The 13470-nt window shown below is 32.2% G+C and overlaps 1 protein-coding gene across 1 annotated transcript in view; it reads left to right on the forward strand.

The window, feature by feature from the left end:
* The first annotated feature begins 329 nt into the window (after positions 1–329).
* Positions 330–13470, forward strand: part of LOC108358642 (tetratricopeptide repeat protein 28) — a 58898-nt gene continuing 45757 nt past the window's right edge. Inside the window, exon 1 of the mRNA XM_017610080.1 lies at positions 330–1160. The gene's annotated coding sequence lies outside the window, so the exon portion shown is untranslated. The remainder of the gene's footprint in view (positions 1161–13470) is intronic.

Raw genomic sequence — 13470 nt, forward strand, 5'->3', positions numbered from 1 at the left:
CAAGGATTCCAAAAAATTAGAGAACACTTGCATAACGCTTCATTTCAGATGGTGTCGTAATCATATGAATTTGTTGCATTAAATTCAGTTCAATGAAATTTTTAATTTTCAGTTTTTTAAATATTTTCCAATTTGTGCATCCAATATGGCAACATCACCCCTTTCACCATTCATACACTATCTAATCCACCACACCTGTACCAATTGGCCAACTGACAGGTAAACTAAACAAACACACACACCCACAAAAATGCACACACGCATTTGGTATTTACCACCACATTAGCAACTGCATTAAAAAACACAACATTTCCAGAGTTGACCAGCACTCAGCGGCCACTTGCTGTGATCAGTTCTCTTCGACAGCGCGAGCGTGTTACAACTTTAAAATTCTTTAAGCGGCAAAACGCATGCGCAACGGCGCTATTTACCCACACAACCATAACATAGCACACATACAGTGCCAGCCAGTGGTACACGAACGCGGTAAGCGAGTGAGGAGCGCATGAGCGCGTGTGCAAAAGTCAAAGAAGTAGAAAATCTATATGTAAAGTGTGAAAAAATGCAGAAATATTTTCAATGCAAACGCGGAAAATCGGTGAAAAAATATGAAAATCCTATAGCAATGGGGCAAGAGCGTTTGCGGCGCAAAGATTTCGGTTTGTAAATAGTGAATGCGATCTTTGCAAAGAAAAATTCCACTTCTTCCGACTGCACAAAATTGCGCAAAGTGGTATTGGTGGCGATGTGAAACAGAGAAACAAAAAGAGTAAAGAGGGCCAATGGTAAACGTGTCGTCACAGCGCCCGAAGCGGTGGTAAAGCATTAAACATACAAAACGAATACGAAAAAATGTAAACGAGTTGAGGGAAATGTGTAAGATTTTGAAGAAAATTGTTGAAATATTTGCGCAGATTTTGTGAAGAAGTTGATTTTTGGATAGAGATAGTGCAAAACCAGGCAATTTGGCCTTTCAGTAAATGTTTTTAAGCAACGCTCAACGCTTAGTGGCACACTTAACTATACCATAAAATTTACAAACACGAACAGCGACCATTGCTGTGGAAGAAGGCGTACTTGTGGCGAGCAATTCGAGTATTTGCTGCTTGAATAAAAAAAAAAAACATTTTAATGAAAAATGCCACTCCACAATGGCTGAGGTAAGAAAATAGTGGATTTAAGTATATTAAATTTGTTCATAAAAAATCCTTTGAGGAAATTACTTAGAAAAAAATCTTAGATAGCGAATTTCGGGGCAATATGCTAAGTGTGCAACCGAATCAGTCTCTCTCAAAAGGGGCGACACCCCACCCAGTACGAAGCTCACAGGTGGTTAGGGGCGTTAAATTAAAATTGGAATTGTAATTTCGAGTTTAATAATTTAGAGCGGCTGTAAAATATAATTTTTCGCACATTGTCTGTCAACGAAATAAGTTTGAGAACCTATGAACTTAACCATCCCACCAGCTTCAGGATACAAAAGACGCGTCCACACAAAAATTGCTTACCTATTATATTTTAAGAAAATTTTTGAAAAATAACATGCAAACATACGTATGTATGGGCTTTTGTAACTCTCACTGCCGTCGGTAAAATATCGGCCGGTACTGCCGAATATGCTCCAAGAGATTTTTAATTTATTTTTAATTTTATAATTTTTTTTATTTTTTGTTTTTTTTTTTTTTTTGTTTGTGATATACTGTAACTATTTATATATGTATGTATGTCGATTTTTTTATTCAAATAATTCATTTCGACCAAAAAATTTAAATTTAAATTTCTACAGAGATAAATTTCTAAAGGAGTAAATTTTGGATCCCTCTGGCAACCTGCAAATTAAGTATTACAAAAAACATTATTAAAGAGGCGAATAGATCATGGGCACTTGTATAACCACTGGGCTACTTTGGTCGCGACTTCATAAGAAACAGAAAGAAGAATTGCTCAGACTCGCCTAGAGAGAACATTTACAAGGTCATGACTTGTGAAAACGGTCATTGGCTATTTGGCATGCACTCTTTGAGTTTAGGAACATTCTCCCATAAATATTGAAAAAGTTACAGAAATGAGGAAGAAGAAGAAACAGCCGAACGCTTCTTTTGCAGTTGCTCCAAGTTGAAGCTAAGAACACAACAGTCTTACGGAAGTATCCCGTGTAGGAATAAAACCAATCCTACGCTTCATAAGAGCTTCGAAATGGTTCCGTGGAAAATAGTTACTGATGTTCCCGCGATTGATGCGATATCACAATGCACCTGCAAGGTTCAAGTGAGTTGGTCTTTCGAACTAACTGCTACATTAACATAACCTTAACTAAATCAGAAACCAAAAAATAAAAAAAAAGTTTACGTAAAGTATTTTTTAAACATCGAATTTTTATAATTAACATTTTTTGTATCATGATACTTCAAACCAAGTGAAAAGTTACTTTTTATAACATTAGCGAATATTTAAAACTAATTTGCAATGCTTTTTTTATTTTGAAGCTTGAAATTTCAATTATTAAATTTTTTTGTTTTTGAAGCAGTTATTCATTGATTTTGAAGAACCAAAAATAGTTGTTCTAAGTTGAAGCTTGAGGTCTCTTAAACAGGAATTTGAATGTATCAGCATTTCATTTTAAATTTAAAAATTATTAATTTCTTACTTATTAAACTAAAAATAAGAGTACATTTTTTTTTAATTAGCAGCAAATAGTTTTTGGTATATTCAAAAAAAATGTCTAATAGTATTAAAAAAAACATCAAAACTTTCCGATAAATTAATTTAGAAAATTTTTCTAAAAACCGGACTAAAACTATTTAATACTAAAAATATTTAGTATTAAAAATATGTATCTGAAAATATAAAAAAAAACAAAATTTCCGATAAATTAATTTAGAAAATTTTCCTAAAAACACGACTTAAAAATGTAAATAATTTTTTACTCAAAACTTTTCTTACAAGATGTTAAAAATATTCTGCCTTATCCTGAGCTTCGCCTGAAAAAAGGATCACCCGAAAATTTGTCATGCGCCCATAGTAAAACCATGGAAACCAAGAGTGAAAAGTGAACCGGTTCGGGGAAAATGAAACTCATGATAAGGCTGATTTTGCTCAAAACTTTTCTTGCAAGATTTAAGAAAAAATGTATTTTTAGTAAAAATTTTTCAAAAAATATTAATCAATACTACTTTTAGAAAAATATTAAAATTTCAGCTGGACCAATTTGAAAATACCTCCAAAACACGAGTTTGTTTATTAAATTAGTTTTAAAAAATATTTTTTTTCGCAAACAATCATTTAAAATGATAGCTGAAGATAAAGCTTAGAAGGTCTGCATAAAAATGTTAAAGATATTTTATCAACCAAATCAAAATACATAATCTGCCTTATCCTGTGTTTCGCCTGAAAAAAAATTCACCCGAAAACTTGTCATCCGCCCATAGTAAAACCATGGAAACCAAAACTGAAAAGTGAACCGCTTCGGGGAAAATGAAACTCATGATAAGGCTGAATGAGATTTTTGGAGGTATTTTCACATTGGTCAATCGCACGCATGTAAATTTTAATATTTTTCCGGAATATTTTGGGTCTTAAAATATAAAAAAAAAATTATAATTCGCAACTTTTTTGGTGAGGTATCCTAATGAACATATCTATAATAATAATAATAATAGGATAGCGCTTCGCCGACTTCAAACGGCGGTTGTATTTTTAGGAGAAGCTTTTTCATGGTAAAAATATACTTGGATGTTTGTCATTGCCTGCCGAAGGGCGACCGCTATTAGGAAAACCTTTATCTTTCATTTTTTTTTATATTGGACGGGAACTGAGCTTGAGCCCAGGCCCGGCGGAATGGCGTTGCGCACCTCTAACCATTACACCACAGCAGCCGCGTATATCTAAATAAAAATTTAGTTCTCGATTGATTTTAAAACTATTAAAAAAGGTTATTTAAAAAAAAAAATTGTTTTTTCAACACTTACACACTTCGAAAAAATCTTTAAATTTATTAGTGAGTCGGTTTTCTAGTAACATAAATTCTAGTAACACAAAAAAAAGATTATTGAGTTTTTTCGTTTTCCCTTGTATTATGTCTTCTGTTTCAGTTATTTCTAAGCCCAGTGATCAGTGGCCGCCAGTATATGACTACTTTGTGTGTATTAATTAGCATGATTATGTTCTTTTTTGTTATTACGCCTCTTGTATTCTTCTACCTTTGTCACTATTTTACCTTTGCCTGCCTTTCTGGCCACTTATTTATAAGCTGCTAACTCACCTAAGTTGCTTCTTTGCATTGCTTAGCAGCTACTTTGGCGGTCTTTTTTATGTGAACGCCATTAGCCATTTCGATAATTGTAATATTAAATAATAAATTCTTAACCAATTTATTGAAAATTTTCACTTCTCTGTGACATTCTGCGCCAATTTGTGTGATTCGAAAATGAATGGAACTAGCTTTTTATAATTTTGTGTTTGTGGTGGCTTTGGTAATTAATTTGGTATTTTTGTTATTGTAGTTGTTATTTAATTAACTATGAGGAATTTTAAACTCTGCATTTGGTAATTATGCTAATTTCATTTCAAAAATTTGATTTAGTGCCTGAGGGGGGGAGTTGATGTTGGCGGCTAAAAAGATCGCTTACCATAGTGATTAGATTATTTTCAGAAGTCTTTTTGAGGTTACATTACTGAATTTGAGTTTAGGTAACGGAATATTATACTGGAGGAGAGTAATATGAAGCTGTAGTATACAATTAAGAAAGCAATAAAGCAACGATCACCTTGTAAACACCCACTTGTGGTGTCCTTTCCTTTAAGATCTTTAGATTTCTCACATGAAACATAGAAACTCTTTTAAAAAAATAGTACAAATTAAACGCAAATAAAAAAATGATTCATATTCGCCGCCAATTAGTCACATTTCGATTTTTTTCCACATTTTATTTCACAATCTTTTTCCGCGTCGATATTCAAAATGCATAAATAAAAATTACAAAAAATAAATCCAGCAAACATGACAGCCCGGACAAGTGGTTAATTAGCTGCTGCTGCCGCTGCGAAAGCTTGTTAATGGCGTACAAATACGAAGAATAACAGGCGAAGGCGAGAAAAAAAGTTGCAACGCCTGCACAGTTTGCGATAAAAACAAAAGACTTAAGCGACGAACTTGCCTTAGAGGGAGAAACCAGCAGCAGCAGCAACCTTCACGACAGTCGACAGCTACGCGTTGTGTACGTGAACTTGTAAAACAACAACAAAAACAACAGTAACAACAACAACAACAAATAAATGCTAGCAAAAACTACACAAATTGCAATACCAGCAACAGCAATAACAACAACAGCCACAAGAAAGCAAGCAATAAATTAGTGATTGACACCTTCGAAAGCAATCATTCCAATTCAGAATTCTGTGGCGCAGCAGACTGTTTGGCGGCAATTGGCTGGGCGATGGTGGCGTTGATTTGACTCACAGCAGCCGAATGCAAATCATTAAGAAAATATATAAATATTCATTCCATTGTATTTGCATACATTTGCATTGCATTCACTTAAACATTTGGTCATTCATTTATGTGCATAATAAAGTATTTTTTTTTTTTTTATAAAGTTACAGCGAATGAGGGCAGCTGCTGCAGCTCGGCATTTGTCATGGAGGGCCACAGCACCAAATAATGCGCGGCGCGGATTGGTGGTGAGGCGCGCGGAGTGCCACTAAAGTTTAAAGAAACAAGTTATGCAACTTTTTTCATGGCCTGCGCGGTGTTTCTTTTATTTTTATTCATTTTTTTTTTTATAGGTATGTATATACAACAGCAATGGCGCAAATCGTATTTTTTTATTGTTGTCATTGTTTATTGTTGCGCTGAGCTGAGGAGATGGCATGCGAGTGTTACATATTTATTTTATTGTTTTGTGGCATCTTCTGTTATTTGGCTGCATCTCTTTTTACTGTATGTAACCAAACGTTTTTTCTTGTGCTAAGGAATGCGGCGGAAACCAACAAAAAATAAATAAATGACAAAAAACATTGAAGAAGAAAGCACGAAAGCAAATGGAGGGAAAAGACAAATCGCTGAGCGGCGTTTAAAGAATATTTTTTCCTTTTTAAAACCAGATAAAAGAAGAAATGCAGTACACACATAGTATTTAATTGTTCGATTAACGATTTGTATACTTCTGTTAAAATTTTAATAATTTAATATTCTTTTTTTGTACTTTACAAGGCATAACGAAAATTATAAAAAAAAATATCTTGAGTTTCGATGCTCGTATATTAAAAAATACATTTGGCAATAATAAAAAATCGAAAATCATATCGAAGGCTTTTTTTCAAAACTTCCAAAAAGTTTTGAAATTTTTTCAAGTCCTTGCAAAAAAATTAAAAAAAATATTTTTTTTTTCAAAATTTTGAAGAATTTTTTTAGTAAATTTAAATTTTGAAGAAGCTTGTACATATTTCAAAAATATTTTAACCGTCTTCAAATAGACGAGGAGGTTATCAATTCGCCAAAATTTTTATTTATATGTGAACTGTTTTGTCCAATTCTGAATTCGGCTGTTATTTTTACAAGCTTTTATTTAACTTTATATGTATGTATGTATGTTGGTTTGGTTCAAATCTTGCCATAAATTTTTAATGCAATATGAAAGATTTGGTTCGAATTTGGAATGTATATTTATTACCTACATGGAAGCAAATAACTCAACAAAAATTTAGCCGGTAGGTGGCGAGAGCTTTTTTTCCTATTTTCATAATTTTTAGAATTTTTATATTTAATCTTTTTTTTTCTACGTACATTTGGCATATCCTATAATTTGGCCCCCAAGAATTTTAACATCCGATAAAATATACAATACATTTTTAGCGTAACTATAGAGATTTAAGGTAGAATATTTTACTAGCTGATGCGTTGTGGGGTATAGAAAAAATTTGCATTTGGAATATTATTTTCGAAATTTTTATATCTTGGCAAAAATTTTATACAAGTTGTTTTTAATGTTAGATTTTTTTTTAGAAAATTGTTATTTTTCGATTTTTTTTTTAATTTGAAAAAGATTTAAAACACTGTCAAAGCTAAGTTTTCACTCCAAAACCTTTACATTCTTTTGCAGCTTATGCAGTGTTTTAAAAATGTAATGTAATGTAATGTAATTAGTAAAAATTACTTTTTATTTTTTGATAATTAAATAAAAATTTCGAGTTTATAAAACATGTTTTAAAAAAATGTTAGCTTCATTGATGTTAAACAAAAAATAATTATAGCTTTTTTTAATATTTTTATAGTATTATGAAAAAAAAAATATACGTTTATAAAATTTGGATGCTTTTACACTAAGAAATTCTAAGTTAACACATAAAACTCGAAACTCAATTTTCGTTTTTTGATTTTAAAACTTTCTTTGTTTATTTAATTTAAAAAAATATAAAAACAAATATACCTTTTATGTTAAAGTTTTTGGTAGCAATTCTAAACTTTTAAATATTTATGAAATCAATTTGTTATAGTTTTTCATTGGTATAAAAACGTGTTTTTTTCTCAATAAATATATAATTTTTATAAACTGGTTGAATTCTCGTATATAAAAATTATGCGCACAAAATTTTCTTGAGCAGAGTTTCGCCCTTGAAACATTTTTCTTCTCGGTTATGGAATTTTTTTCCAAATAATAACTCTCTTATGTCAACAAGTAGCTTGTAATATTTACAACCTTTTAAATTTTTGTAAAAAAAATTTATAAAAAAAATATTTTCAAACAATTTTTGATTCTTGTTTTGGATTAGTTCTTTCTTTTTAATTTTTTTCACACCTTTAATATATTTTAAAAGTAAAATTAGCGTTCTTTCTCCTGACTTCCGTTTCCCATTATTTCAAATAAAATAAAGCCAGAAAAAAGTTTACAATTTCGTTTAATAACTTTATGATAGCATGTAAATATCACTAAACACTTTTATGGATTCCTTTTCTATAAGCTCTGCTTCTTTTTCAATTAATTTTACTGCAAAGCAGCTGATGGGAGTATTTTTGATGCGAAAATATTTCTCCTTTAAACTCCTATTCATTCCGTTAATTAACCTCTATTAGCAAGAAAAAAAAACAGCAATTTCATTTACCTATAATTTAGCACATTGCCAAAATATTTGGCACACGTAAAAAATAACTGCTCGCACCAATCCGTTGCTGCTTGCCGAAGCCGTCTTCCCTCCCCTCAGACTAATTGGCGATTAACTAACCCAGCAACAGCAAGTTCGTTGCTTAAGTCTTTGGTATTTTCTTTACAGCGCTTGAATGCCATAAAAATATCGGAGGCTTAGTGGATTTCTAAGGCAAGCAAAACATAAATAACTGTTAACCAATCGTGCAACAACTGCATATACATACATACATACATACATATATGAGTATAACATATTTCTTTTCAATTTTTCCTGCACAATTACAAAGTCATTAAAATGCTCGCTAAAAACATTTTTTCCCGCTCGCTACTGTTGCGCTCGGCTCATCTTTAACCGCTGACTACAAAAGAGCGCAAATACTTGCCACAACTGTCTGCCCGCCGCTATCGATGGCTATCCGTTCAGCGCGGCAGCAACATGGTAATTGCCTTGCCGCCTTTCGAACAGTTAGCAATGGAACAACGTCTAAATATTTTAATCAACTTTAAGTACAACAAAGCGAGGTGGAAGAAGAAACGCTTGCAGAAGAAGCAAGCTGCCTGTTACAAAAATGCTGGTAAATGTTTTTAACAACTTAGCGACAGCAAACGAAAATTTCGAAAAAATTGCAATAACAAAACAACAACAACAGCCGCAGCCTCCGTCTCAGCCAGGCCGCCGATCAGCAAATTTAACAATTTTGCATGCGTTGCTGCAATGAATGTCCATTTTGTCGCTTAAATAGCCGCTAATGTTGCGCGTCGCCGCCGTGCCACTGCACCGCAGCAACATTGTTGCGCTGGCAATTTACATTTTTTTTCCAGCGTCAGTAATGGATGTGTGTGTGAGTGCTTCAGTGCGGTGGCCTAAGTGACATTGACGACGTTGTTGCTGGAATTTATTATTATTATTTTTTCGCGCTTTGATGTTTTAATTGAATTTTGCAAATATTTCACTTTAACGTTGACATAACTGTAGACGTAACGACGTAACTCTTGTGGCAAGTTGCTGCTGTTGCGCAAGCGTGTGGCAATGTGGTAGCGTTGTAGTGCATGATTTATTGACAGTAAGCAGATTAAAATACAAAAGCGCGAGATAATTGCAGCGCATTCGAATCCGATACCAATCGGCGGCAATAACTTTCCGTTTTTGTGGAAATCTTTTCATAAATGTTTCAGCGTTTGAAAGTGTGACATCGGAAGATTTATGACTGCTGGAGCATACAAAACTTTTGTAGGGGTACATTAACTACGAAGAATTAAAAAATGCGATTTTAATTTGAAATTTAACTTTTTTCCAAAATTTAAGTCTTCAAAATCCTTTGTTTTGCGTGGCTTATTCAGCATGTTGGAAAAAAAACTTATTATTTTTTTATTTATCTTTATCTCCAACAGTTGAACAGAAATTCGTTAAAAAATATGTACGTAAGAATTTTTCCTCAAATTTTGGTTTTAGTTCGCTCACAAATTTTACAAAAATATTTGCATTATATTTCAAATTTATAGTTTTTTTGAAAACTTTATTGCTTTCTTCGCAAATTACTTAAACTTTTTTTTCAAGGCTTATCTAATTTTTATTTTCAAAAATTCTAAATTATTTAGAATAACCAGCTCAAACACATGTAAATAATTCAAGTTAATCTCGGAAACTGTTAATTTTTTCACAAAATTTATAAATTTTTTAAATACTCATTCGTAACTGTGTAATTTTTTAAACCAACATTTTTTTAAATCAACTTTGTTCACAAATTTAAAAAGCTTGTTTCTGAAAGACTATTCAATAGTTTTTTTGAAACTATTTAGTTTTTTAACTACATTTTTTCAAAAACAATTTCATATATGCATGTAAGTTTTCTTTTCCAAAATTTGCTACCTTTTTAACTTTATTTTCTACTTGATTTTAAAACATATTATATCTTTTATTTTTTCTACCTAGAATTTTTTTTGTATAACATAATTTTGAAAGCAGAGATTTTTCACCGTGATTTAATTTACAAATTTAAAAAATTCATTTAAGAAAATGTACATGTACATATATTCTAATTATTTAAAAATTATTTTATATTTGTTGCACATATATTTTTCAAATTTTGTATCAAATATTTTTAAATAAAAAATTTAAATCTTTCTTGCGTTATCCAACTTTTCTCTTTTACCAACTTCACAAAAAGGAGGAGGTTATCAGTTCGTCAGAATATTTTTGTTTATGTATGTTTCCGCATAAATTTGGACCACGTTAACCGATTTCTATAATTCTTTTTTTAAAGGAAAGGTGTTATCACACAGGGAAATTAACGATAATGTTAAATTTTTATGTGAGAATTGAAGTCGGTTTAATTTTTTGCTTAAAAGTTACTTGTTTTTAAGTTGTTACATTTTTTTAAGTTATTTAGCATTTTTCTGCAGGATTGTCTAATTTTTTTTTCAAAATACTTTTCCGAAAAAATCTAAATTTTCTGTAATTTTTAAATTATTTAATTTCAAGTCTTATTTTTTAGTTGCATAATTTTGAAATAGCTTTAAATCGGTTTGTTTTTTTTTTTTTGTACAGAAATTCATATGTTCATGCATTTATGTTCGCTTCGAGGCCTGCGATTGAAAATGGCTTTCATCAAGTAATTAGAAATGGCAATGCAGCAACCGCTGGAGTGCTCTGGTATCTTCTCATTAGAACTGTACTTTCAAGTTTCGGTAAACTTCTATGGCATTCTAAGCCACCTCTTCACTTGAGACCTGATAAAAATATTTCTTTCAAAATGCTTCATAGATTTGAGTTATAAAGATAAGATAGATAAAACCACGTAAGACAGAGATGGCTAGATTTACCAAAATAGCAATTTTACAAAAAAGGAGAAATATGTTAAAGGAGTCTTATGACCGTTCACTCTATCAACGCAGTCGATTTTGTTCATTTCGGACAACAAAGCAAAAACATACTCACTTAGCTTTGCTGCTGTTAGCGCTTATCTCTTGCGCTGATGCACTCTCTTCTACCCACGTATGTCCTGACTTGATCTTCAAATCTTATTGGCGCCCTTAAAGTCGCGAGAAATGTGGCAAAAAAAGAGAGCTCAGCAAATAAATGGAAATATTTAATCACGTGTGCGCGATCGGTTAACCGCCATTTGTGGCACCTGTGGCACCTTTCACTTCACAGCTATTCCGTACACACACACACACACTCAAACACATGTGAGCCACGCGCATTGCTCGTTAACCACCTAGCGGATGTTGCTTACACGACCAGCAATATCTCTGCCATAGCCACTTCAGCGCAATTGCCCAATTTTCTTAATCGCTATCTTCACAGTATTTACTTTAAGTAAAAAATAATTAGAAAATTTTTTTTTTCGATACTCCTATCAAACTTTGCCGAATTGGGCGCCTTTCACTTGTGCGGTCAGCAGTTAACAAACAGTAAGCGTAGCCAGGCAGCCGGTCGAGATAATCGATTCGGAACAAAAATGCTATAAGTGAGGCAAAAATAAAAAAAAATAAATGTGAATAAAAAACAATCAGAACAGCAACCGAAAATTGGGTAGCAAAGAAACAATTTAAAAAAGCGCCTAGAACGAACACAAGCCACATACGAGTACATATGTACATACCCCTCATATTTAAGTAGCGCCTACATTGCTGGATTCTATAGGTTGCGTGTGTGTGTGTGTGTGTGTGTGAGTGTGGGTAGCACACCTGCTTGCCGCTATATGTATGTACATACGTCAATTAAGCATCAACCACTTTGGGTGTTGCACTCTCACACACACATATACACATATGTGTGTAACCGCTTCATCGAATTTTCCCTCTACTACTGTAAACAAAATTCAATTAATTCTTATCTCGCCGCGTTCGCACTGTCAGCACCAAGCGCAATCATTTTTTATGTGAAAAAAATACACAAGAACATATTCAAGTGAACGAACAAAATTGCAGCATAAATATCTGTAATTTGCGCGTAAATTGGGCCGCAACAGTAAAGAAAAAACACAAACAAAAAAAAAAACAGAAGCAGAAAAGAAAATGTCCAACTGATTAAATGGTCCTCAAACTGACAGTCTAGTTGACATGTCGACTGATAAGGGTCGCATTGAGTGGAATAGAATTTTCTTCGGTTTTTTTATTTTTATTTTTATTTTTGTCTTTTATGCTTCGATGCAAATAAAAAATAAGAAAAAGAGTACAAAAACAAAGTTACATCGATAAGTATCATGAGGACATACAAATAAAAACTATAATGTTTTCGATAACAAAATATATCGATAACAATTTATATCGACAACCAGTGTTATCGATAACAATTGCGACAAATTCGTAATTCGCTTAATTTTTTACCTCATATGGAGTAATAATATATTTATATTATTATACGTAATGATGACGTGACCGAGAACCACATTTTCAAGCTCATCTGCCATTTTATGGCTCATCTATATCGGCGGCTATAGTGGATCGCTATCTCTACCTGCGACCAGTTTTCATGCGCCCTAATGTAATCGAGTCGTTCGCATTTTTCGCAACTTTTTGTAGCGTCTCTACCTCTCATCTTCGCACAACCAATTCTGCGACAACCAATTAAATTTTTACTACTTTTTCATGTAACTTGGCGTTGCTTCCAGTCTCATCTTCTCAATCGTTTGCCTGCGCACAACTATTACGCGCCACATTGTGATTTTATTGAAAACGTTTTGAATTTTTTACGACTTATAATAATATCTAATACATATTTATTTAGTGATAAAAACAATAATAATAATAAAAATAATGCGTACGAGTATAATAAAGAGCATAGTATGCAAAAATGGGACAACAACAACAACAACATTAACTGGCTGCGACAACTGTGGCATATTGCCGCAAGCTTCGCCCTGAGCGATTTTAAGTGGCCAGCAAGTTTTTTACGATTTCCATTGATTGAATTAACATTTTTTTTTTAATTATTATTTTTTTTTGCACTGTCAATTGAAATCTACGCCTCTCTAGGTTCTAAGCCTATTTTTTGCATAAAAACCATAAATATTTACTTTTTAGTACCCCTTTTTGGTCTGAGTATAAAATTTGATTATCGCAAAGCATTTACATACTTAGTTTGGCATTTCAGTGTGATTTTATTGTTTTAACATAAAAAACTCGTAAATTTTCAATTAGAGCGACACTTTTTACCTTTATTTTTTTTCTTTTATTTTTTTTTATAATTTTTACTTTTTGATTCATATTTCGTTAGCATGCCAAGGCTACTCAAATTTTAAATTAACAAAATATGAAATAAAACATGAAATTTAAAATTTTCGATTTAAATTGCCGGTGAAACCGACTGAAAGCAATTGCT

The sequence above is a fragment of the Rhagoletis zephyria genome, unplaced genomic scaffold, assembly GCF_001687245.7.
Source record: "Rhagoletis zephyria isolate East Lansing unplaced genomic scaffold, Rhagoletis_zephyria_1.1 Rzeph_scaffold_00280, whole genome shotgun sequence".
NCBI lineage: Eukaryota > Metazoa > Arthropoda > Insecta > Diptera > Tephritidae > Rhagoletis > Rhagoletis zephyria.